General features: G+C 34.9%; 1 long non-coding RNA gene across 1 annotated transcript; it reads right to left on the reverse strand.

Annotated features, from left to right (window-relative positions):
- Positions 1-23957: 23957 nt before the first annotated feature.
- LOC130499862 (uncharacterized) lies at positions 23958-25498 on the reverse strand. Its single transcript, XR_008938718.1, has 2 exons — positions 25052-25498; positions 23958-24482 (listed from the first exon to the last, which is right to left on the reverse strand). It is a non-coding gene; the product is annotated as an uncharacterized LOC130499862 (long non-coding RNA).
- Between the last annotated feature and the right edge of the window lie 2431 nt (positions 25499-27929).

Consider the following 27929-nt stretch of genomic DNA (forward strand, 5'->3'; position numbering starts at 1 on the left):
TTGCTCGATTTCAGATTAGGGGTTTGTTATCAATTCAGGAAAGTAGCTAGATCAAGGTAAACCTTTAGGTATGACAAGTACGTTGTTTTTAAGGATTTAAAAGGGTTTTAAATAAGATTGTTCTCGAACTCAACTCTTAGGAACAATCTAATGATTGTCTAATAGCTGGATCTCAAGACAGCCAGCTGTCACTTTCTCCATCATGAGAAAACATCGATCGATGTAACTTATGACAATTATCCTTTCAGTAAGCGTTACCGAGCAGGTTGATAGGTTCTCAGATTAATTAGGGCAATTTTCGTTTTTAGCTAATTAATAAGATCAGTCTAGTTTATTTTCAGGCAATTCACCATGATGTTGCTTGCGCAAATTAAACAAAGATCTAAGTCAAGGGTGATCAGTTCCTTTACTTAGCATTAAGTGCGACTAGAATGAAAGAACTATTAGAACACCCTAACAATCATATTATGATCAGCAATACATAAATCAACATTTGGTAAATCTAAATCTAACAGTAAGACTACTCAGACATTTTCATAAGAAGCATAATTATGATGGTCTGAATAAAACTTTTAATAAAAATAGAGTAAGAAAACAAAAGGAGTTCAAGATCTTCTCTGTTTATGCAGCTCAGATCTCTCTCTCCAGGATAGTTACCTTTTTCTCAGCTATTACTTCTCTCCTTGGTGATTACTTTGGTGACTTGCTTGTAGCCTCCTTTATTTCTTAGATTTTTCTCTTCTTAGTACTCCTCTATTTAAATGGTACAAAAACGCTAAAACATGACCTAACAGGCGGCCAGGGCATATTATGCAATTATGATATATTTTTGGGTAAAACTCGTAAATCTTCTAATCGTCATTAATCGCGATCAGTTCGGTATCGATCGATATGGTCGATGGCCAATCGATCGATTCTTGTGATTCTCCATCGATCGACATTGATGTTGAAACATCGGTTGATACTCTCTTCAGTGGTCAGGGTGCGAGTATGATGAAATATCTCCAAAAAGGTGTCCAAATGCTCCATAATCATCATTTTATTCCAATGAGTACCTAAACCTGAATATCTCTAAAAGAGCTACAAAATGCATATAAAACCTTTGAAAATATATGAAATTTATGGGTTAAATAGGGTAAAATATAGAGTATATCAACCATCAGGATGATCATGCTGCAACAATGCAACTGATGCAACAGAAAATGCAGTAAATGTAGCAGACCATCCAAGCTCAGCAAGCAGCTGCACAACAAACTTCTCTATTCGTCGCACTGCAGCAGCGGGAATAGCATGCACAATCTGTTCTAATCAGGCAGAGAAACGTTCTGCGAAAATTTTATACTATGCACTCTGCCATTGTTCCTCTACCCTATCTGAGGCAAGACTTTGAGAACAATGGAGAATTCATGACTCGGACCACTGTTGGAGCGTTTAAGCTGATTGAGAATATGGTTGCAGCTCAGATAACATGAGCAAAGAGAACAATCGCTCCAAGGAAGTCAACAATGTCGACACCCAGAAGATTGATGTACTGGCAGCCAAGGTTGATCAGCTACTAAATACAACCAAGGGAAAATCTTCATCATGGAGGAATCTACTGTTGAGAAGATTCATAACATTCAAGAGGTTGCTCCTGAGGCTGAAAATAAAGGGAACAATCAACAAGAAGTCATCTACATCAACATACATGGGTATGTGCAGAACAACCACACACAAGGGATGGGGTATCAGCAAAGCTTACCGCAGAACTTTCAGGGTAAAACCTTTATTTTCAGTCAGGCACATAACCAACAGCCGAAGAGCAACCAGCAATATGTGCTCCAGCTGCTGCGATTGGTCCGCAAGATGAGCTGAAAAAATCTCAATATCATGATGCAATAGATGCTCCAGAGCTAGCAGGTTCAGGTGAAGGTTGTGAATCAGGTTACCACAGATGTTGGGGTCGAAAACGGTTATATCAAAATCAACGGTTACGGCTACTATCTCGGAAAAGTTTATTAGTAGAAATCGTCGACCGGTCAGGACACAAAGACGGATCGACGTAAGTCAATCGATCCGTCTCGAAACAACTAGAACAATGCACTTTCGTCTAACCTTCAGTACAATCTCTTATAAACCACGGCTATACTGCCTCTTACTCTATCTCAATCAAAGTTATCTCAATCAGAATTATCATCGGTACTTTACGATTAAAACCGCGAAAGATCTATTTTTACGTAAAAATCGTAATAAACGCGATTAGTCGCAATACGCCCCAAAGGGGCCTAAAACGAGACTAAGAGCCCACTTACGATTCTACCAGGAAATAGCCCATCAACACTATGACGGTTTATGCCTTATCCGCATGAGAAGATAAATGTGAAGTTTCCGAAGATAATCATGAAGATCGAGAAAAATGGAATATTTCCTAGATATGGCAAAGTCGGCTAAGGGCATAATGGGCAAGCGTAAACCGACCTTCGAGGGAGTATATAAGGAGTTGTAGGCAAGAGCCATCAAGAAGGACATCCAGAGCAAACTTAGCACTTAGAGCATTAGGCAACTTTCTGTTTTTGTTATACGAGCTGCGACTCAACTAGTTTCTGTAGTCTTAGGTTATTATAACTAGAAATCTCTCCGACAGCTCTCGTAGCCGAGGCTTCTACCTTTGTTGTAAACGCCCATACGCAGATTCGGAAAACCACACCTTTCGCTCTTTTTACGATTTCTTATACTTTTCTCGTCTTTACTTTCATTTTCTGATTGCTTGGCGTGTGGTTTAGCAAATATCCGGGACCTCTGAGAAATTTGAGTTTTCTTAACTTTCCTAATTTAAAAGGAAATTGACAGTGCGAAATTCGATTCCAACAACAGACATTGACACCATGATGGACAGCATATTCACCGAGCTGAATACAAAATATAATATTTTGAACAACCATATAAAGAGGTTTGATGTTCAGCTTGCTCAAACTGCTGGAACTGTTAAAATGCATCAAGAAACTCTTTGTGGAAAGAGTGTGATGAATCATAGGGTTGAGCACTGCAATGCAACAGAGCTGAGTTGCGAGAAAGCTGAGGGGAAATAAACGGAGCAGCTATTCGCTGAGACTGCTTTAGACGCATAATACTACAAGAAATAAAGGCTTTGATAGCAATAGAGGATAACGTTTTTACCTTTCTGCTATAGTTGATATCCGCTTTAGGTTTAGATAGCGTTCGTATATTTTGAAACACTATCATAAAGTGGTATTTTTGGAAACTTATGATAGCAAATCTTTAATAGCAAAACATAATTAAAATGCTATGTTTAGCTCTTCGAATCCCTAAGCCCTAAATAAGTTTTTAAACCTTAAACTCTAAATATGAACCTTAAAACTATAATACATTCATACTATAACTTCAATTCAAAATTTATTACTTTAATTTTAATATATAACTTTTTGACAATTTTTTTTTTAATATATAACTTCCAAACACACAAACCTTAATTCTTTAATCGAACTCTATACCCTAAATCCTAACATATCAAACATATATAAAACATACATTTATTAAATAAACGTCAAAACTTATTTTTAATAACCTCACAGATTTCAAATCTAAATCTTAATCACAAAATTATATATAAAAATTCTAACCTTTAAACTCTCAATTCTCAAAACTACGAACCTCCAAATCTTAAACATAATCATTTACACAAACTACTTATACAAACCCTATTATGAAGTTTATATAATCATATAATCAAAATTTATATTTCAAATGTTAAATTATAATATCTAACTTTTAAATTTAAGAAATTTCTAAAACAATTAAAAATAAATGTAAAAACAATTTTTTTACATTTTTATGGCCGTTGATTGATTCTAATCCAAGGGATAAAATTATTCTTGTATCTATCTTAAACCTTCTCTCTCATTGGTTAATTTTTATTTTTTTTAAGGATCACACTCTTTAGCCATTGATAGTTTTTAATCTGAAGGCCTAAAATCATTCTCTCTCTCCTTACTCCCGATAGATCTGCGATCTCATATTTTTATGGAAAAAAGTTTCGAAGCTACACGACGTTTACACTAATATGGTGGAAACCATCTGATGTATTAAAATGTGTTAATAACTACACGAAGTTTATGTTAATACATGCCACATTTACGAAGTTTATGTTAATATGGTGCCAACATCACAGTCGGGTTAAATTGATCTAAATTTAAGTTAATGGAGTCAATCCGTAATTTATTAAGTTTAATAAATTTAATAATTTTTTCAAAAAACTGATTTATTAAGATTAATAAACCTAATTGATTTTATTAATGAACTTAATAAACTTAATAATTTATTGAATTTAATAATTAATTAAAATTAATAATTTACTAATTTTATAAATTTAATAAATTTGTTAAACTTATTAAAACTATTACACTTATTAAACTTAAAATTAATAAAACCAATAAATTATATATTTTAATAAGTTATTAAGTTTATTAAGTTAAGTTTTAAAATTTTATTAAGTTCAATAAATCATCAAGTTTATTATGTTTCTAAATTTATTAATTTTAATAAATTTATGAAGTTTAATTAATTTATTATGTTTAATAAATTATTATGTTTATTATTTTATTAAGTTTAATAAATTTATTAAGTTTAATAAATTTATTAAGTTTAATAAATTTAATAATTTTAATAAATAATTAATTTTATTAAGATTATTAATTTGATTAAGTTTTATAAATTATTAACTTTATTATTTTTTAAAAAATATTTGTTTATTAAATTTATTTAATTTAATAAATTTTTAATTTTATTAATTTATTTAAGTTTAATAATTTTATTAATATGTTTAATAAGTTTAATCATTTTAATAATTAAATTTATATATTTAATTTTCATAAATTATAAAGTTTATTAATAGGTGTAATAAGTTTAATAATTTTAGTAAGTTTATAAATTTATTAAATTTGTTAAGTTTAGTAAATTATTAATTTTAATTAATTTATTAAATTTAATAAATCATTAAGTTTAGGAATTTCTTAAGTTTATTAAGTTCATTAATAAAATCAATTAGGTTTATTAATCTTAATAAATCAGTTTTTTGAAAAAAATATTAAATTTATTAAACTTAATAAATTACGGATTGACCCCATTAACTTAAATTTAGATCAATTTAACCCGACTGTGATGTTGGCACCAGATTAACATAAACTTCGTACATGTGGCATGTATTAACATAAACTTCGTGTAGTTATTGACACATTCTAATACATCAGATGGTTTCCACCGTATTAGTGTAAACGTCGTGGTTTCCACCGTATTAGTTGTAAAGGTCGTGTAGCTAGGAAACTTTTTTCCTATTTTTATTCTTTTTTGTTCTACAATCTTCTTCGTCTACAATTTTACGCCTCTTTCAATATACTTGTCTCTGTACATTCATGGAAATAACACGAATACAAATAATTTTGATTTGAGTTTGGGTCCAGGATTTGAGGGAAGAAGAATATTGGACTGAAGACGATGACGACGCCTCTGTACAAATAGTCTTGGAAACGAAACATCTCTGCACCTGGCCTCTGTACGCCTCCTCTCAAGTTCCGACCAGGAAGACAATAAGCAAGCTTCGTGGAGAGGAGACGATGACGACGAAGGTGGCTGGATGCAATGACGAGTACGCATCCTTTCTGCAACTTGACTATAAAATCCCACAATGAAGAAGAAGAGTCATGGAAGAAGACGACGGCGAAGGTGGTGGTGCCGCTGGTGAGGATTGGAAGATGAAGAAAATGATGAAGGCGGTGGTGGTGCAGTTGCATACATTTAGTTAGTTATTATTTATTAATTAGGTTTAAGCTTGGTTTAGGTTAAAGCTTGGTTTATGTTTTTGGTTTATTTGGTTTAGAACCTTTTTATTTAATTAGTTTTTTTTTTGTAAAAACCAATTTAATTGTTAATCAATTTAAATAATAAAGAAAATTTAAATATATATCATCTTTAAGTTTTAATTATTTTTTATTTTTAAATAATTAAAAGAAAAAAAATTAAAAATAAAGAAACTTTACGTAAATAATAACAAAGAAAATACGCTATTAAGGAATATTTCGTTGCATACCAAAAAGCGCTATAATATCTCTATATACTAAAGCGCAAGTCGTCTTGCCAATAAAAATCTGACAAGTGGAAAAGTTTTCAAAAATAAAAATAAAATATTAAAATCAATCGATAATCTCTTTCTGTTTCCTTTTTTTCTGCAACTCCAATTAATTCAATTCCTATTTTTTCTCAAAAAAGTATCCCACGTTCATATCTAACTGTTTTTTACTTTTATTTATAACCTGCCTTTTTCTCAATATCTTCAAATTTTCAAAATCGTGACTATGAAACTCTTTTATGTTCACTGTAGTAAAGAACTTCTCTAACTTTTGTTTATATTCCCAGATTCCTTAAACTCCATCAATTTATCAGCAATGAAGGTATAACAATGTATTTCTCTACTTTCTTTTATTTATAAAGTAATTTTCATATCTATTTTGTAGCATATTTTTAGGAAAATTCTGTTATCTATTTGCTACAGATGAAAATGCAATAACTTTTAAAATAGGGATTTTTAACTCTAAAACCCCTCAATTAAGTTTGTTTTAGATAAAAAACCCCAAACTAAGTATTTACAAAATAACTCTCAAACTAACTTTATTTAATGAATTAAACCCCCTTAAGTCATAATTACCAGTACTACTGGTAAATCTTTAGTTTAGGGGTTTTTACATTAATTAAACATAGTTGGGAGGTTTTATCATTAAAATAAAAAAATAAAAAAATCCAAAATATAATAACATTATCTAAAAATTAGTAACTTTAATTTTCAAAATTAGCATTTTTTAGTTTTATAGATATGCGAGTCTGATATTTAGTAATATTATTATATTTTGGATTTTTTTAATGGTAAAACCCCCTAACTATGTTTACTTATTGTAAAAACCCCTAAACTAAAGATTTACCAGTAGTACTGGTAATTATGACCTGAGAGGGTTTAATTCAATAGATAAAGTTAGTTTAAGGGTTATTTTGCTAAATACTTAGTTTGGGGGTTTTTATCCAAAACAAACTTAGTTGAGGGTTTTTTACGTTAAAAATCCTTAAAATAGTATCTATATTTGCTGTAAATAAGAAATCAGAAATCCACCTGTGAGTTTGCCGAAATACTTTCAAACAACGACGGGAAATCAGTTTTTAAATATTATCCCAGTTTATTTAAGATATACTTTACAATTAGTATTTGCATTTGTTGCACATATTTTTCCCTTCAAAGCTCAAGTTTCTGTTTGTGGCTGATAAGAAACAAAATCGGAATGAAACAAGAAGAAAAAAAGGTAGTCAATCGAGTTTGAACTAATGATGAAAAAAACCACAAATGTGATTATTGAAGCATTTAAAATTATATTCTTTCTAAAATCAGTTCAAAAAAAATATATTCTTTTCATAATTATTTTCTATTGAAACTCTCTGTTTATATCATGTCTCAAAATGTCAAAAACTTTTAAGTACATTTTCAAAAAGAATATTGTCATAATCTATCATAATTTTAAAGTAAAAAAAAATCTACCATAATTTTGTTTTTTTGTTATAAATAGAAATTTATATCTTATAGAATATTTATTTACAAGACAAATACAAATACAAAGAAAAACAGAATGAATATAGTACTTTAACTATATTTTATGTGTTGGTATATATATCAATGTCCAAATTTAAATTACTTGCAAACATCTATCGATCCTAAAACAATATAAGAAATATTTCAGTTACAAAAAAATATAAGAAACATTATTTTACCAAAAAATATTATTTTACCTTTTTGTTTAAAATGCCTCACTTTATGGGCAATTGCTATCCATAATTATAGAATATATAATTAAATTTTATTTTGATTGATAACTATAAAATTAGAGTTTTATCATGAAATAATTTAAATCACAATCATTTGAGCCGTGCATAGGCACGGGAGTAACACTAGTATAACAATAAGATATCAGCACAAAAAACCGATATCTAATGTGTCTTATCTACTATGACGGATGTGATACATCGTTTCATAAACCGTTATCGTATCATTAGATAGTGTTTTCCATCCGCTAATAAAAGCCATTTTTCTTGTAGTGGAAAAGAGAATAGAGCAGCCTGCTTGCTCTGAAGTTACTGCTCCCAGGGACCTGCTGAGACTCCACCTATTCGAGTCTATGTTCTTAAGATTCCTTATCCAAATCCACCTAGACATTTGATGGATCCTATTAGTGCAGAGCAGCTGGCTGGGTTTAGGAAGATGGTGATAAGGCTTCCTCAAGGGATCTCATTTGAACATGCTTGGGAGATTCGACTATTGCATATGTTCTTCAGAAATTGCAGAGAAATTTAAGAGGAAATTAAGGCACTCTTTACTGAAGCATTGATACCATCACTGAAGGTATTTCCTAAGGTTGATGACCCCGAAAGTTTGCTTTTCCACGTTCCATTGCTGAAGTGGAATTCAAGGAAGCTCTTTGTGACTTTGACTCAAGTGTAAATTTTGTCTAAAGGAAACTATAGACGAGCTAGGCATTGTTGATGTTGAGATTTCTCTGGTGACTCTAGCTTTTGCAAACTCTTCCATGGCAGTCCTTTATGGCACCATTCAAAATCTTCCTGTCCAAGAACAGGACTGTATTCTCCATAGCGAATTTCATGTTGTTGAGATGAACAATGATCATGAGATGCCTTTCATCTTTGGAAGGATATTAATGGCTATAGTGGGAGCAATCATCGATATGCATAATACGAGAGTCTCCTTCTCAAACATCAACAAGAAGGTTTTCTATAAGGCTGTCCCCATCATATTTTCCACACTACACGCCTCTTGCATCTCAGTGGTCAGTGAAGAAAAACTGAAAGTTGTTCCAAAGAATGAGCTTGGTAAAAGCAGTGAGATCAAAGAATTCATGGATGGAGATCCTCATACTTATACCAAGAAACTCAGTGGGGAGACAAAGGTGAATGAAAGAGTCCAAAAGAAAAGGGTCAGGGGTGATCCTACTATGTGGACCTGGATTACCTTGGCATTATCTCATTTGGTTCTCCATAAGCTTTTGGCTTGTCGAGGTTACACTAGAGTGATGTCTTAACACATCACATCGCTCTCGGTGTCTTAACACATCACATCATTTCTCATTAAACTCATTGATATATGCTGACCCTAGAGCAACCTTACTCTCATCAAAAGAGGTCAAGTTGTAGTACTTAGGGATCGAATCCACATGGAGCTAGGTAACACACTAGATCTTATTGTAACTAAGCTAGGTTGAAGATACCAAAGCAGTAAATTGCAAGTAAACTTAAAACTAGTGAGCAAGACAATTACTCAATTGATTGATTGGGGGTTAACAGATATGATGAAGGCGTTAGACTTAGGATTTCTATTCAGGTTATCAAGATTATAATAGTATGAATGCTTAAGTGAGATGCTTGCATGATATTAAAGAACCCAACGGTAACAATAACCGTACCACTGTCATTTTCTGGGTTGTCTATTACTAGATCCAATGATTCACTCCACGCGCAGGTCATAATCAGGAAGGCATCGATCGATGTTTTGTTGAACATATCGATCGACATAGCCGTGCGTCAATCGATCGATATCTCTATAGGAGAATCGATCGATGCGCCTCTAGTAAGCTTTAAGCACGGGTTGATATCAATTTGCAAGGAGTTTGCTAGACCGGGCTGTCGCTTGCGCCTAGAAAATCCTAGCTCAAAGAAGATAGATCCAAGGATAGTATCCACTGTAAAAAACTGTGTCTACCTCCTAACACTTAGGCAAGACATAAATACTAAATAATTAGGTTAAAACTCGTCAGGGGTATCTTGGTCTGGAGTCTTGGGCTTCAAGTCGGTTGTGACCAAACTGAGCTTCTGCGTGTTTACCATCGATCGATATCACAGAGTGTGTATCGATCGATATGTATTTCTCCGTGTCGACCTCGGGTGGTCGATATCGTCATCTCAGGTGAAATCTCTAAAGTGCTCCAAAATGCTCCAAAATTACCATATTTCCTCCAATTGCTTCTGAACCTGTAAATATGCTATCTAGACTCCCAAATGCCTTAAATCTATCCTAAAACTCTTATATACCATGGCTAAAATGGGGTCAAATTCATGGTATATCAACTCCCCCAGACTTATCCTTTTGCTTGTCCTCAAGCAAAACTAACTGGTAGTCTCTCTGAAAAAATTTTGAAAACGGCAAGGACTCAAAAAGTTTTAGAATCTCAGTCATATTTTCGTAGTAGTGCAAACCAAGTCATAAGCATCCTAATTCCAAAAGTACATTATACCACATATCCTAGTATATCCTTCCAGACTTATTTAAAGAATCTGATCCCATGTATGCCAAGCCCCAAGACAAGCAAGTCAAGTCAGTATTAGGTTGGAGGTTAGCTTTGGTTCCTTCAAACTCTCTCAGTAAGTGTAAACATAGTTGACAGGTTGATCCACTTTAGTATCGATGGTACTTTTGTAATCAGTAAATCTAAGACTGGTCTAGAAAGTGGTTAAATGACAAGTAATAAATCAAATTAGATCATTATCCCCTTCTTGACTCAATAAAACCTTTTTGAAAACATTTTAAATAAGACTCATAATAGTAAATAATCATTGGTAACCCTCCCCCCCTCCAGACTTAAATTACACTGCCCCCAGTGTAAAACAGACGGAGTTGATAAAAACCATATAATATAAATGCGAAATTTAACAAGTTAGAACATTATACCTGACCGATACCACATCGATCGATGTAGTTAAAAGCGTGTCGGTCGATGACTTTGTAGTGTCGTATATCGATGTTGACTTGGTCGCGTCGGTTGATAGAGATGGCAAACGTCTACTCGGATATTTTTTTTTATAAAACCTGCATAAATATAAAGACGAAAAAATAAATACTGGTAATTAATAAAGTTAAGTAGAATTACCTAATAGTGGGTTGCCTCCCACTCAGTACTTTGTTATAGTCATTTAGCTTGACTTTGGAGGTTGAATGGAATAGTGTTGATGAACGAAGTTGCTTGCTGGATAGCAAACATCTCCTTCATCTGTGGACTTTGTTGCAATGAAGTTTCTTGTGGCATCATCTAATCTGGTCCATCTCTTTTGCATATCTTCTAACTCATCTGTTAGCAATTGTAGCCTCTCCTCAAAGTTCTCAATGTTGAACTGATGCTATCCAAGCTTATCATAAGCATACGCTGATAGATCTGTCAGTTCCTCATGTATTGAAAATAGCACACCCATGCTGTCCGTGTTGGTTTCCTGTCGGACTGATGGTGTATTAGTATCGAATTATTTTGTTGTGTCGATGTCGATTGATGTCGTAGTGTACTGACCGATCGGTGCAAGTGTTGGCATGTCGGTCAATTTGGATGTTGAAGGGCGAGTTGCAAGTTGTCTCTGAATAGCCTTGATATCCTTGTATATCCCATCTGTCCATGAGTGCAAAGTATTAATGCTGTTGTCGAAGGGGAAGTAGATGTCATCAAACTTCTTGTAGTATTCATCTTCTGAATATTGTAAGGCTTCGTAGATCTCATCTATCATCTTGTCTTCTTCTTCCTCGGTGTAGGTAGCTTTTCCTTATTGAGTGTCTGGATCCTCTGATGTATCTATGTATCTCCAGCTTCTCTTCTTTCTCTGATAGGTATCATAAGCTCTAGCTCCATACTTTGTCTTGTAATGGAATTCGGTATTCCATCCATTGTTCCAGCTCGTATCCATATCGATAGATGTGTTATCATCTGTATCGATCGATGGAGACTGCTTATGCTGCTTCTCCTTCTTGTTGCGAAGCAAATCCAATTCTTTTTGCAGTAATTCACCTCTCTTGGTTACCCAGTTAAGGTTGTTGTTGAGGTTGCAATAGAAAACATCAAGCTTCTCCTTTAAAGCTTCTGCTTCCCATTGGTTATCCGTCTTGATGTTGTTGTATATCTCCTCTTTGATAGAAGTGTATAGTGTTGGACTCTTGTCGTCAATCGATGTTACGTTGTTGATGTCGATCGATGCATGTTGGACTCGGCTGGTGTTTGCTGAATATCGAGCGATGTACGAGTATCCGTATCGATTGATGGAGATGTCTTCTGGTGAAATTCGAGTTTTCTCTAAATCGTGTCCATCTCCTGCTGCAAAGCATCTGTTTGGGTGGCTAGTGCATCCATATCATCACTCATAGGGTAGTAGGAGCTACCAATTCTTTCTTCAAAAGAATGTAACTTGTCTTCCAATGTTGTAAAGCGTCTATCGATCGATTTCTTAAAACTGGTATCAGTCGATGTGTTGTGTGGTATGTCGGTCGATGGGTTGTGTGGCATGTCGGTTAACGTCGATGGTTTCTAGGGTTTCCATGCTGGAGATTTTCTTGTTTCACGCTTCAGTATGGTGATAACGTCGCCTGCAAGGTACTCCATGGTCTTGGTCAACCATGTGATCCTGGTGTTGAGTGGATGGTAGACACCATCAAGTTTGCACTTGAAATCATTCATTGAATCCTCTTGAATGGTGTAGATTTCATTGAGCTTCTCATCTATCTCTTCTCTGCTGTAAGGATCTGAAATCTGATGGTTTAGATTGAATGAACTCTTCGCGATGCTCTGGTAGGCAGATGAAAGAGTGTTCATGTAGCGAAGCTCTCTGCATGATGTCTCTAATGTGGAAGCTGGATACTGGAATGACCTTTCCTGCAATGTTTCGTGCACTTCCATACATGTATCTGTACACTCCATACTTATCTCTCTGGTACTCGGGAGGTACCTTATCGATCGATGTGGAGGTGTTGTCGTCGATCGATTCCGCAGATCTAGTTGGTTTATTTGAAGTTCTGTTCTCTCCTGCAGGCTATTTCAAAGTCTGCTTCAGCTATCATTCTCTGATACTCTGGATCATCACGTTGCTGGACGAATAGATTGTCTGGTCCATTGGCCATAGCAAGAATATTTGCGATGTCTTCTTTGGATGCTTGTAGAATACAGCCATCCATAGCTTGTGCATTGCCTTCTGGATCCCTGAAAATACCAAACTCATCAGGTGTTAGATATCAATAATCTAACTTATTATCATTATGTAAATCGGATGGTAAAGGTTGAGTATCGATCGATGCAAAGGAGTGCTCGTCGATCGATTTCATGTGGTGTTGTCGATGGGGAAGATTGCAACTGAATTCTTCTCTATATGGCTTAGGGTTAGAAGGTGGCTGATGCATCTTGTCTGCTTCTAGGGTTTGTGATATTTCTTCTACCACGTGACTCCTTTTATAGTAGTAATCACCAACCAAATTTCCAATTCTGATATTTCCATTTTTCTCAACGTCGGTTTGACTCGTACCAATCGATGTAATGTGATGCATATTGATCGATTCTTGTATATGCTCCCCTCGTCTTGGACGTATATCGATCGATATAGACGGTGTAGTGTCAATCGATTCTAGTAGTATGGTTCCATCTGATGGAAATCCATCTCTAGCGAGAACTCCTTGATGCTCTGTAGCTCTTTCTTCCTTGTGGTTCCCATTGAACTCTTACACATGTTGGGAAGGTGTAGTAGCTTCTAGGGCAAAAATTGGATAGCATTGTGTTGGCCAATAATCTATTTCCTTTGAACAAGCTGTATCGATCGATGCATAATAGCTGGTATCGATCGATGCATAGTAGCTGGTATCGATCGATTTTCCTTTGTTTAATCTTGAGATCGAATTGAGACTGGTGCCTTCCTTGTAGGGTGTTGAATGTGGTCTTGTTGGGATGAATGGGTGGGAAGCATATCAGGTGGGCTCTTCATCTCCGCGATGGAATGAATATGGTGTATCTCTTTTGTAATCCTCATCATACTCTTCTTCTCTGCGAAGGAATGAGTATTCAATATCTCTTTCCCCTATGTAATCATCATCATACTCTTCATCTCTTGTTTCCACTGCAAATGTAGACTGGTAGTAGTCTTCATCCCAACTCCAACCTGAATAGTCACCTAGAAAGTAATCAACTTCGTACATAGGTGTACTATTGTTTGATGTGGAATGAAAATTGTCGCTCGTATCGATCGATGTGATGACTGATCAACGGTATTGATCGATGTCTCAGTGTGGGTGTCGATTGATTCCGAGTACTCTGTCTCATACTCGTCTGCACAGTAGCATGTGGCTTGACAACTTTGACTAGATCATAGTGAATCTTCGGGTTGATGAGTATCAAACACATCTGGTTGGTCTGCAAAATGCAAACGGCTCCCATAGTAGCTAAGAATGCTCTTCCAAGTAGTAGAGAAGAATTCCAATTCAACTTAATGTCTATGACATGAAAGTCAACTGGAATTAGGGCATTACCAATCTGCACCTCAAGGTCTATGATGATTCCTCCTGAGTTCCTTCTAGAACAATCCACAAAAGTAGAATGATTCTTTGAAAGGTTCTAAATTTAGACCTATTTGGTCTGCCATAACCTTGGGTAGGATGCTGACTGATGCTCCTGTATCACACAATGCATGTGGGAATTCAATACCTTGCACTAGGCATGAAATTATGAATTCTCCAGCTTCACTCTTCTTCTTTAATGTGATCCTCTTTTTCATCTCCTCTCTGATCTGATGAAAGATCTTCTCAATATCAGCTTCTGTCACCCTTGTTTCTCTGAAGAATATCCACAATTTGTGTGTGAAGTATGCTTCTTCAAAGGGTCTCTCTGTTGGGATCCTTAGAACTCTCTTCTTGAAGCTTTCCAACTTTTTTGCATTAACCTCTCTTTTATAGTGCTTGAGAACCTTCTCTTTCCTTTCCTTAAGGTTCTCTCTGCACTTTCCTTTTCTATCTCCATAGGCTCTGATGTATCCTCAATCTCGTCTGGTGGGTTCTCTGAAGGTTTGGGTCAGGGCCTGAAAGCATTAAGTATGGTTACGTCTATCTTTGGTAACCGCACTCGGTGTGTTGTGGGTGCATATCGATCGATGTTGGGTTGATCAAAGCATCCCTCTTGAAGTTTCTCATGTTTATTCACTTGCTAGAAATCATCTACTGTGATGTCATTAATGTGGTGTCTTATGATCTCTTCCTCTCTCCTTTTGATTAAGGCTTCTTGCCTCTTAATAGCCTCTCCTGTTTGAATCACTTGTGTCTCTAACTTCTTCACATGAGTGCTCAAGGTGTCAAACTTTGCATTCAGGCTATTGTATGCAGCATCTATCTTTCCATTGAAATCTATGGTAAACTTCTGCTGACCCTCTAGAAATGAATCAAGCATTGCTTCAATTTTTCTCTCTTGAGTAGATGGTGGTGGATTCTGGTAGAAAGAATTGTTGAGATTCTTGTTGTTGCCTTAGTTGTTGTTGCTGAAGGGTTTCTGATATTGTGAATTCTGATTGTAGTTGCTTCTTTGACTGTTGCCATAGAAGTTTATGTTTCCATTCTGGTTTCCAGACCTCTGTAATCCAGCTCCTCCAATGTAATTCACTTCTTCTTCATACTTCTCCTCATCAGTCTCTATAGCTTCTAAATCTTATACAAAGCTAACATGCTTCCTAAGAAGCTTGTTAACGCTGTCCAATGTGGCTCTCACATCATCCATCTGCTCCTTTCCAAGGGCATTAGCCGATTTCTTTCTCTCGTAATCAGTGTTCTTGGTGTTGTTTATAGTTGCCAAGTTCTCTATAAGTCTCACAGCCTCTTCTAGATTCATGGTGTTGAAGTTTCTTTCACTGGCTATGTCTACTGTTGTCGGATAGTTCAGATTTAATCCTCCGAAGAAAGTGCTGAGCAGCTGCACCCATCCCTGGTGTTGAAGTTTCCTTCGTTGAATCCGTGGTATGGACAATCTCTCTGATAAGACTTGAAAAGAACCCATCAATGTCTGAAAGGCTCTGTAGGCTTCGGCATGAATGGAGAAATTTTGCTCCTTAAATCCGCCTCATCAAAGAAATTAATCAAGAAGGCATTCTTGATATCATCCCAGGATGTAAGAGATTCTGGTGATAGTTTCTTAAGCCATTGCAAAGCTTCTACAGTAAGAGAGTACTTGAAGAGCTTGCAAAGTAGGTTGTCAGCTGGGACTCCATTGGCTTTGATAGCAGATATGAGACCCTAGTACCTCTCTAGATGGTCCATAGGATGCTCGTTGGATGCCCACTGTAGGGTGTCTGTCCCAAAAGTGTGTAGTACTGAGGCTTCACCTCATAATCAGCCCTCTGTATGTCGGGAGGACGGATGGCAGATTTGTTGGCTTAGTATTGATCTGGACGGTTGTAGTCAGCCAATGATCTGTTTCGGATGGCTTCTTCTGCATCTTGAGCAGCGGCTGCAGCAGCCTCAGCTTCTAGATTCGGGATTATAGCCCTCTGATCATTAATCTTCTCACCTGCTGCATTACGCAGTTGACCTTCTTGGTCACGCAGGTCTCCATTATCGTCTCGCATGAGTATCAAAGTCGCGACCATGTTCTGTGGCTCAGTATTGATCGCTATGCGGTTTGCGGTATCGGTCGATGTCAGATGAATGATGTTCGTCAACGGGTACTGAAAAGTATTGGTCGATGTCAGCTGAATGAGATCGGTCGATGTTGGTGAGCTAGTATCGGTCGACGGTGTCTGAAACTCGGAAGATGGTTGTTGAAAAAAATCGGTCGATAAACAAGCGGTGGTATCGATCGATTTAAAACGACTCTGATTGCGGATTGAGCGTTCTAAAGCAGCTGGATCAGTAGACAAAAGTTCTTTGCTCTTTTTGCTTCTGGTTATGCTAGGCATGCACCTGAAAAGTCAAGAAAAAATTTATCAGTATCAAGTAGTAGAGAAAACTTAGACTTAAATAAAATATAATGGCGATCAAAGTTCCCCGGAAACGGTGCCAAATTTGACACGTGGTAAAATTACCCTAGAGCAACCTTACTCTCATCAAAAGAGGTCAAGTTGTAGTACTTAGGGATCGAATCCACAAGGAGCTAGGAAACACACTAGATCTTATTGTAACTAAGCTAGGTTGAAGATTCCAAAGCAGTAAATTGTAAGTAAGTTTAAAACTAGTGAGTAAGACAATTACTCAATTGATTGATTGGGGTTAACAGATATGATAAATGCGTTAGACTTAGGATTTCTATTTAGGTTATCAGGATTATAATAGTATGAATGCTTAAATGAGTTGCTTGCATGATATTAAAGAACCCAACGGTAACAATAACCGTACCACTGTCATTTTCCGGGTTATCTATTACTAGATCCAATGATTCACTACACGCACAAGTCATAATCAGGAAGGCAATGATCGATGTTTTCTTGATCGTATCGATCGACATAGCCTTGCGTCAATCGATCGATATCTCTATAGGAGAATCGATCGATGCGCCTCTAGTAAGCTTTAAGCGCTGGATTGATAACAATTCGCAAGGAGTTTGCTAGATTGGGCTGTCGCTTGCGCCTAGAAATCCTAGCTCAGAGAAGATAGATCCAAGGATAGTATCCACTGTTATCATGTATAGGTTAACTACTCCTATACAAGCATTAAGAACAATCTTCTAAGATGAATATCACAGCTCAAGTATTCATATTTGGGACTAATCCCTCAAAACCTATTTGAATCATAAATCTAATAAATGTGTTTACTCAGACGTAGCTAAGTAAAACATTATAACAATTAAATAAAATTGCATAGAATAAATAGATGACTAGAAATAAAGGTGTTCAAGAAAGCTCTCAATAGTAACTCTCTTCCTCACAAAACAACTCTCTATCTAAAACTGTGATGTAAAAAACCGTATTTGCCACCTAACACTTAAGCAAGACATAAAATACTAAATAATGATGTTAAAACTCGTCAGAGGTATCTTGGTAATTAGATTGAGTCTTGGGCTTCAAGTCGGATGTGACCAAACTGGGCTTCTGCGTGTTTACCATCGATCGATATCACAGAGTGTGTATCGATCGATATGTCTCTCTCTATGTCGACCTTGGGTGTTCGATATCGTCATCTTGGATGAAAACTCTAAAGTGCTCCAAAATTCTCCAAAATCACCATCTTTTCTCCAATTGCTCCTGAACATGTAAAGATGCTATCTAGACTCCAAAATGCATTAAATATATCCTAAAACCCTTATATACCATGGCTAAAATCGGGTCAAATTCATGGTATATCACTCATCATGCTCATTAACTCATTCATTAGACGTCATCCATTCTCAGTGTCACAAACAATACACTTCACATCCATTACTCATTCATAACATTCATCTCTCATTCACATCTAAAACCAAATGCACAATTCACTATCACCCTTGGCGTGCAGTTTCTTTTTCTAGCAATGTAGCTTCTCAATCATCAGTCATCACATAAAATCATAACAACCAATCACACAAGCAATCATTTGTAATCATTCATTCACATCAACACAAGGCAGTCTATTAAGTCCTTCAAAACAATGTGAAGGTTCTTATGCATCATGATCGATTCATGTAGCAACCTAACATCCATTATGATCTAACATCCTAACTTTCAGACATGGTTTAATCAAACCTTAATTCCAACATAGAGGAGTATACAGGCATTGAGGGAAATCGGGGTTCGAATAACCTCACCTAAGAATAGATTGGATCAGGAGGTCTGAAAAAGTGAGATTTGGATCGCACTGAAATCTAAAAACTTTGATCGTGGACTGCTCCCACCACCACCACCACCACTCGGCACCAGCAAGGAGAGAGAGACAGACGGGGGCAGAGAGAGAGAGAGAGAAAGGAGGCTAAGATTTCCAGGTCTCTGAAAATCTAGGCAGGCCTTTGTTACAAGTTTGTGAATTGAAGAAAGGGAGAAGTGAATACTCTATTTATAGGAGAGGGAATGGAGAAACCCTTAAACTTTTCCTAATCGACCGTAGAGAAGCCCATCTCCTTTTAGAAATTTTTTGAATCTGGTTTTGAGATGTTACACAAATAGTTTCCTTCTCAAAGGTTCTATAATGCATAAGTTAGAAACTAATTGATTGATGATTTATGAAGTATGTATAGGATCTGGTGAGGAATTTTTTCTGTATATCAAAGATCATATATGCTTATAAGTTATAAATGTTGAAACAATTTGTGGGAAAATTGGCCATTTCATACATCAACAGAGTGTCGCGGTCCTGATAATTAATACTTAATATTTTCAAATTTCATACATGAACAATCAAATTTAGGTATATTCATACTTTGACCATGTCTCTGTTAATCAAAGATCACAGATGCTTATATGGAGTTAACGGGTTGCTGATGTAGCAATTAAAAGATTAATGTGACTTTTATGTTTAAATTATTAAATAGTTAAAAGATACATATTTCAAGTTGGTCAAAAGATTAATCAAACCTGGGCTAGAACAATTACTCATCCACCACTTAACCACTGTAAAAAATCCGCTATATGTGTTTCGATATTCATAATTCTCTATTTATATCTAAAAATCCGACCAGAATTAAAGCCCCACCTGTCATATATATACAAACCCGAGTTTTTGTTTTACGATGAAATGCTATTCTATTTCTCAAACTTGAGGTGGTCTGGGTAATCAGACCGGAATAGAAAAACCAATAAGATAAAGAGATCTATGGAATGATCTCGCACTTCTAGCTAAAAAAATCTGAAGTCCGGTTTTCCGTTCTTGGAATATGGGTGATATTGAAATCCAGGAAGCAAATCGTCAGCGTCTCTATCCTTTCTAGTTTAGTTGCAAAACTTGGTCAAGCCTGGGGCTCCTTGATCATGGTAATCAAGTCCTTGCAGTCCGTACCGAAGCTCTGGCATGTGGAGTGCTGAAGCATATTTTCCATTTGCAGTCCGTACCAAAGCTCAGGCATGTGGAGTGCTGAAACATATTTTCCATTGCCCATCACAGTGCTTCCAGCTGTATGCAAGGCAGACTCTCTTCGATCGCAGTTCCGTGTTCCCATAATCTGTACTTTTCCCGAGCCATCCATCCATGCCCATCCGCATCCAGTAAATTGTGTTGTAGGTGTCCATGATCCATCTATCATGCAGATATTTCTCAATCTTATGACTTGAGGTTCTTCAGTGCTAACTTGTGTGGGTAACGAGACTGTCTCATTTGCATTGAACCATGATTGACATTCACTCTCAGCATATCGAACTAGCTCCAAAGAATCTTTGTCTATCCCCTTAAAAAGTTTATCATTTCTCGCCTTCCAGATATACCAAATTATCCAGGGATAAGGATCCATGTCTAATTCAGGCTCCACAATGCCGTTATTTCTCTAGAATAGATAGTCCATATTAGCATATATGCTCGGGAGAGGGAATATTCTGTGGTTTGTAGGTGTCGTTGATAAGGACCAAGCCGGAAAGGCTGGTGGACATTCAAAAATTGCATGAGTTACTGATTCGCCGGGTTCTCCACACCCTCGGCAATAGTTATCACATCTCATGTTTCGCCTTATCAAGTTTTTCGTTACCGCCACATGACCAGTTATTAGTTGCAATATAAGATGACAAATATTTGTAGGGACTCTTAACTTCCAAGCAAAGGCTTGAAGTTTTGTTATACTGGGTTCTATCACCTCCTTTCCCTCATCATCCTTCAGTAGGCTTCGAGCTACCCAATATCCTGATTTGACTGTGTACTGCCCATTCTTAGTATTGTTCCAGCAGAAAGTATCCCAACGATGAGCTGAGCTATTGGCCAGACTCCTTATGTATGGTATATCATTGGGATCGACATAGTTCTCTAGTAGCCCGACATTCCAGTCCTTAGATTCATGATTGATCAGATCGCTTACTCTCATGTTTGGGTGCAGGGCTGGGGCCATGGGTTGTGCTGGCCTGGCAGGTGTTGTAGGGATCCAAGGGTCTTCCCACACCTTGACCTCATATCCTAAATGTATCTTAACTTACAGGCAGCTGCAATACTAGTCCACACATATGATGGACTGCTTACAGAAATATTTCGCAAAGGTGAACTCATTATGTAGTATCTTCCCCTCATTACCTTAGCCACCAGAGAATCCAGGTTCTGCACTAATATCCATAGTTGCTTTGCTAGAAGATTAAGGTTAAACTCATGGATCATTCGGAATCTAATCCCACTCTCCTCCTGTGATAAACAGACTTTCTCCCACTTTGCCCAGTGAATTCCTCTCTTTGGGGGGGTTTGAACTCTGATATATCATGGATTTCACTCATTTTCTACCATGGTATAATAGTATTTTTATTATATAACTAATGTGTTTTCTAGCCTGTTAGGTATGTTTTCAGGTTCAGGAGCATTTCGTGATAAAGTGATGCTTTTGGAGCATTTTGGAATACAAGAGATAAAACACATGAGTTGACCATTCAAGACTAAGTCGGAAGTCAACATTCGGATAAGAATCGATCGATACTAATCCAGAGTTGTCGATCGATGTAGCTGAGAAGATCCGCGTACTAGAAGATTATAATCGATCGATACACATCTAGTGTTGTCGATCGATACCGAGGACGAAATGGTTTAGCCGGCTACTTCACCAAGACTTCACCAAATTACGAGATTTCCCCTGACAAGTTTTTAACCTAATGAAAATGCTTAAAACCCCTGCTAAGTGTTTTTGACGGCAAGCTTTCAGCAAGCAAACCTTTGTAACCAAAGAGAAAAGCAGAGAGTGTGAGAGAAAGTTAGAGTTTTATATGTTTTGAGAGATTGGAGAGATCATTGAGAGATTTGTGATTGAACTCCATTTGTTTTCTATTCTCTATCTAATGCAATTATTTTATCTATCTTGTGTTATGAATTGCTTAGCTATGTCTGAGTAGTCTACTTGTTAGATCTAGGGTTTAAATAGTTTTGTGGGAGTAGCCCCAAACTATATTTGCTAAGTTGTGATATTCATCAAATAGATTGCACCCTATGCTTGTTCTAGAGTAGCTAACTAGAGCATAGATCACTAGGATCTTTATATCTTGAATTATCTGTTTGAACTAGTTGTCTCCTTGGAGAAGAGCTAACCGCCCTCCTTGAGACCTGGTGTTCATTATCGGCTCACGCCTAGGCATTTCTAGAAGCCGTCGATCGATATCCCAACTGGACAATCGATCGGCGCTGCGAAAGGTGTATCGCTCGATATCTCTAAAGGACATCGATCGACTCTTTTTCTGGTCAACAGACGACAGTTGAGATCAGAGATATAGATTATTTAACCAGTGAGACATCACTGAGTGTTAAACGGCTGAGTTCTTTAATATCATGCAAGCAACTTATTAGGCATTTATAGATATTATAATCTCCATTCCTGAATAAAAGCCCTAAGTCTAGCACTCTTCTTTATCATTTAAACAACCATCATATTGTTAGTTAGAGCAATTACCTTGCTCATTTAGGATTGTCATTTACATTTCATCATAAAAACTAACTTTACCTAGGATTGATTAGATTTAATTGGTTCTCTAACTCCTCGTGATTCGATCCCTAAGTACTACAACTGAACCTCTTATTTGAGAGAGTAAGCTCTATAGGGTAATTTGAGCAGTATCAAACTCCACCAAAATCGTACAATGGCACTTGTAAGATTTTCACATATCTCCAACAGAAGAAGGAAACTAGACATAACATATGTCGCAAGAACTAGTAGGATAGACTAATCAATACTTCCTTTCCACCTTTTGAGAGCCATCTGTCCATCCATCCATTTACTTTATTGACACGTAAGCAATCCGTTAATTCCACATATGTATCCATAATCTTTGACCAACGGAGATACGGTCAAAGTATGAATATATCTAACTTTAGCCCTGTTTTTTTCACAGACGCGCAGCGTCAGCGACGAACTATCAAATTTAACAAACAAACCAAAAAATTTTAAGGGTAGCGTTGTTATACACTTCCCGCCGGCGACTGACGCAACCCATCTTTTCCGTGCTTTCTTCGCCGCTGTAAAATACAGCGTCTCTCGCACATATCCTGATGTGTGGCTCGCGTCAATTGTCGTCATCCTTTGACTCTTTAATTTAGTTTATTGCTGACCTGTCAATTTTAATTCTCTTGTATTTTGTTGACGTTCGCCGCCGCGTCTGCGTCTTCTAAACGAACACGCCTTTTTCATGTTTGAAATCTAAAAATATTAAGTGTTGATGTATGTTTTTTAGCAGATGATCAGAGTGTATATATTGATCGGTACTATAATCCTCTGTTGATGTATGAAATTGCCGATTCCCAACGGTTTGTGTATGCAAGAAGAATGAGACTGTAATTTTCCTCTTCGTTGTTATTCCTATATTATACGATTAAAATTTATTTATCTTCTCTAAGATGCAGTTTTCTCTCCTTTCACACAGAGAAGATAAATAGATTTTCATCCTATGAAACGTGTTTGCATATATTCGGTAGGTAAACTGTTGTGATCTTCTTACCACGTGATCGGCGTGGAATAAAGGTAACAAGATCTGTCCCAACTAATACCAATTATTAAAACAGCAATCATATAAACAGGTTTCTATCAACAAATTCAAACAGCTTCAGTGTAGACAAATACGCTACGTAAATTAATAATTCAAATGTCACTGAGTAGTGGTTCATTCTAGGAATGGGCCAAGAAAACATAACCGAACTCAAAACAACCGACCACATCAAACCAAAGCATATGCTTAAATCATTTGGTCCAGGATTTTTTAAGCTAAATTGTTCGGTTTCGTTTGGTTTTAAACTGAACCAAAATGAAAACCAAAATGTTTTTAGTTAGATTAATTGAATATACCAATAGTATTAATATTAATATATTTAAACATTTAACTTAAACAACTCAACAAAATTCCTTTTTTTTTTTTGCTTTGGTTAAAGTTTTCTTAAACCCAAAATAAACCAAACAGAACCGAACCCAAACCGAACAATAGTTCATTCACAAAATTATTTTTTATTTTTATAGTATTTTTATCCACTTTATTTTTTCTACACAGTTTTGATCAATATTAGGATTTTGTATATGATGGGATATTACAGCAAATTGCTTAGTTTTTATTTCAGTCACAGAAATTCAGCCCTCACATCTCCCTCATGCCTATTGTTTTCATTTCCACCAAACCTTCATTGTGACGATGATATTTTTTCATTCTTCGTCAATGTCGATAGAAACTCGTCAACTCCTTCTCCACCAAGTCTGGGACAATGTGGTCGAATGAAAAGAGAACGTTTTGAAGACGCTAACACGTTTCAGGTATGATCCACCAGCTGTGTGAAACTAAGTCTCATTGCTCCTAGACACCTACGCGGCCATGTTTTCGGGCTCATTTGCATATCCGGAAAAAATGTCTATCCATGGGATTCTCCTACTCTTAAAGATTAGTCTGGGCCTTTTCATAAACCCGAAATACCCCAAGATTAATCAATAAACAAAAAAATCTTTCTCCACGGATCTCATTTCTAAATCTTTCATTTGCTACCAACTCCATTTTTGTCTGCCAACTCCATTTTCGGCTTTAATCCTCAAACGAACTCCTTTTAATCTCATCTTTGTGTCCTGACAACAATTTATTAACATACTAAAAATATAAGTTAATTGTTAACGATTAATTCATGTTATCTTGATGGAATCAATAAAGTTTTTTAAAAAAATATGTAACAATTGTAAGACCACTAACAAAAATATAATAATACTATACATACTTGTGAATATTCGTTATTTGATATTAAATCATAAATCATCAAAAAATCTCATATAATGTACCAACTAACAAACTTTGTATCAACTAAAGTAACATCTAGAAAAGAATGTATCAGTCTTTACATTATGTAAATGAAAAATATAATATAACATCTTATCAACCATTTATCAATTAGCCACAATTTAATTGTAATAGCTAACAACCTATGTATCGATTAGGAAACCATATATCAGTTAATGACAACTATTTTATAACATCTTATTAAACATTCATCAATTAGTCAATATGTTTGTGACAAATAATAAAACATGTATCTTAAACAACAACAAAAAATGATAATCCGCTAAAACAAAAATAATATTTAGTCACTAATAAAATACTGACTAGCATATATGTTATCTAAATAAAAAAAAACTTCACTAACTCTTATTCAACCACCATCTGAGTGATGTTGACAAATTCGTCAAGGCCGAGAAGTCACCCCACCAGGTTGAAACAAGACCACAACGCAGAATTGCTATTAAAATTGGAAATTGAAGGTGGATCGTGATTTGGTGATTCAGAATGAAAGTGGTGATATTTGTGAGAGATGATGAGGTTAGGATTATGGTGTTGATGGAACCAGAGTAAAAATAATATTTCATAGACAAACTTGGGATTTACGATCCTAGGTAAGATCGGTTCAGGATCATTTTTGGTGAGTAGTGTAAGATGTGAATATACACAGGGAGTTAGATGACGATTTATAGATTTTAAATTAATTGATGTTTGGACGAAGAAGAGATAGACAACGGTTCAGAGATTAGAACATTGGGAAGAGAGAAGATAGTGCTAAGAGAATTGCGGTACTAATGGGGTTTAATAAAAATGAATAATTAAAGAGGTAAATGGCTAATTATTGTTGGATTTACTTATAGACTTTCTAATTATCGCTTTTATCTACAGTGTTGTGAAATGTATTTATTTTATTATGCTACAAATTTATGCATTTATATTATATAAAATATTTATGAATTTTTAAATTTGGATGTTACCAAATATAAAAATGTAAAAATTAGTTTATCTTTATTTACCATTATATTACTACATTTGACTTTGATATCTAATCAACCCTTCAATCAATTGTTATCAAAGCAATGTTTGCAAAATTGTCATTCTATATCTTCTAACTCATCAAAAATAAATAAATAATTAAATTTTTGCAAATGAACAGATTTACTTTGTTCACGCTTTATGTAACCATTTACTTATTTTTGATTGATTTATTTTCTTCAGTCACTGATTTATTTAAGTTAAGATATACTTATTTTGGTTTTCACAGATTTTTTTGATATATTTGTCACTTTTGACCACTATATTATTTACTTTCAGAATTTAATAAAGATTTGGTAAATTTACATCCTTTTGGCCATACATTTAGTTAATATTGACAGATTTATATTAGTATTTAATAGATTTATTTTTACTTTGTCTACAAATTTAATTAATTCTAACATATTTGATTTGGGATCAATAATTTTTCAACATACCTATTTAGTTTTATATGTGATTTGATAGATTTTTGTAGATTTTGTTTATTCATTGGTTTTAAATTTACTTATTCACTACATAAAAATGGTTATAGAAAACCATAATAAACCATTTAACTTATCAGCCAATGTAAATAAATTTGATTTAAACCAAATAATGTATTCCTGGCTTATGGCTAGGGCTGAGCAAAAAATCCGAACCCGAAAAACCGAACCCGATCCGAAAAAGTAGCATCGAACCCGAATCGAAATTGATTAAATATCCGAACGGGTTCAAAATTTCGGTATTTAAAGAACCGAAACCGAACCCGATCCAAACCGAAATATTTTGGGTATCCGAATGTATCCGAAATAAATTTATATACTTAAATATATACATTATTTTATATATAATGTATATTAAAAATATTAAAAATATATAAGATACCTTTAAGTTTTCCAAAATACTCGGAAAATAGATGCAAATAGTCAAAAGTAAATGTTTAAAATAGCTAAAGTATACTGAAAACACCAAAATAGTAAAATATCTATTGATTCTTTATCCAAATATTCAAAGAAAACCAATTTATATGTTAAATTATGGTATTTTGACATATATGTTATGAAAATTTATATGTAATATATTATTTTTTATAGATTTTGAAAATTTAAAGTATATAATGAATTTTAAAAATTTAAAAACATTTTAAATGGGTTATCCGAACCCGAACCGAACCCGCAAAGATCCGAACCGAACCCGAACCAAAATTTAGAAATATCCGAATGGGACTGAAATCTTTGACTCCAAAAACCCGAAACCCGAATGGACTGAACCGAAACCCGAATGGGTACCCGAACGCCCAGCCCTAACTTATGGCACACTGTCAATGATTGGTTGGAATTCATCTAACTTCATTAGTTTTATTTATCTTTAAATCATTGAATCTAATCAATTATGATGTAATTTAACTTTTAAATGTGAAAACTTTATAAAAATTCTACCAACTTTTCCTAATCATGATGTAACTCTTTTCATAAATCTAAGAAAATAATAGTTTGTTTCTTCGCAATCCTATAGTTATATTATTTTAAGTTGTAGAACTTATAAAAAATCATCCATAATATTAAATAATTACAAAACTGTAGATGAATTTTAGTAATATTTTGAAACTGACTTTTTCTATTATTTTAAGCATTTATAAATTATTTTATATATTTCGAGTATTTCTATAAACTATTAAGTCATTTAAATAACATCAATGTTTTTATATATTACATTAAATAATAATAAAATTTAGTAATTAATAGTTTGACTTCATATAATTAATTACTTAAAATTTATTTTATTTATACATCATATATCTTATATGTTTTATTTCAGAATATCTAAAAAATTAAATTTTCTGTGGAAAAAAAAACTATCACAAAAATTTACAGTTACATTAACTTACCCACAACAAAAAATTTGGAACTAAATTCAGACGTATAGTCCAACCAATCATAACGTAGATGATTACTTCTTCTTCCTTTGTTTTAAAGTTTCTTCTTTTTTAATTCTTTTTAAAGCTCGACTAACACCTAGTTGCTTTGGCAGCCTCAAATTAGTCATAAATGTATCTTTTATCAAGGGGGATTTGGCAAATATGCATCAAAACTTGAGCTTAAATTGAAAACTGTATCTTAAATTGAATCAAATGCAAAAATTGAATCAAATGCAAAAGTAACCTAAAAGCCTTGTGAAATTACAGCCAATCCCTTGTGACCAAACAAAAAACCAGAACTCATTTTACGAAT

Source organism: Raphanus sativus, chromosome 2 (assembly GCF_000801105.2).
Source record: "Raphanus sativus cultivar WK10039 chromosome 2, ASM80110v3, whole genome shotgun sequence".
NCBI lineage: Eukaryota > Viridiplantae > Streptophyta > Magnoliopsida > Brassicales > Brassicaceae > Raphanus > Raphanus sativus.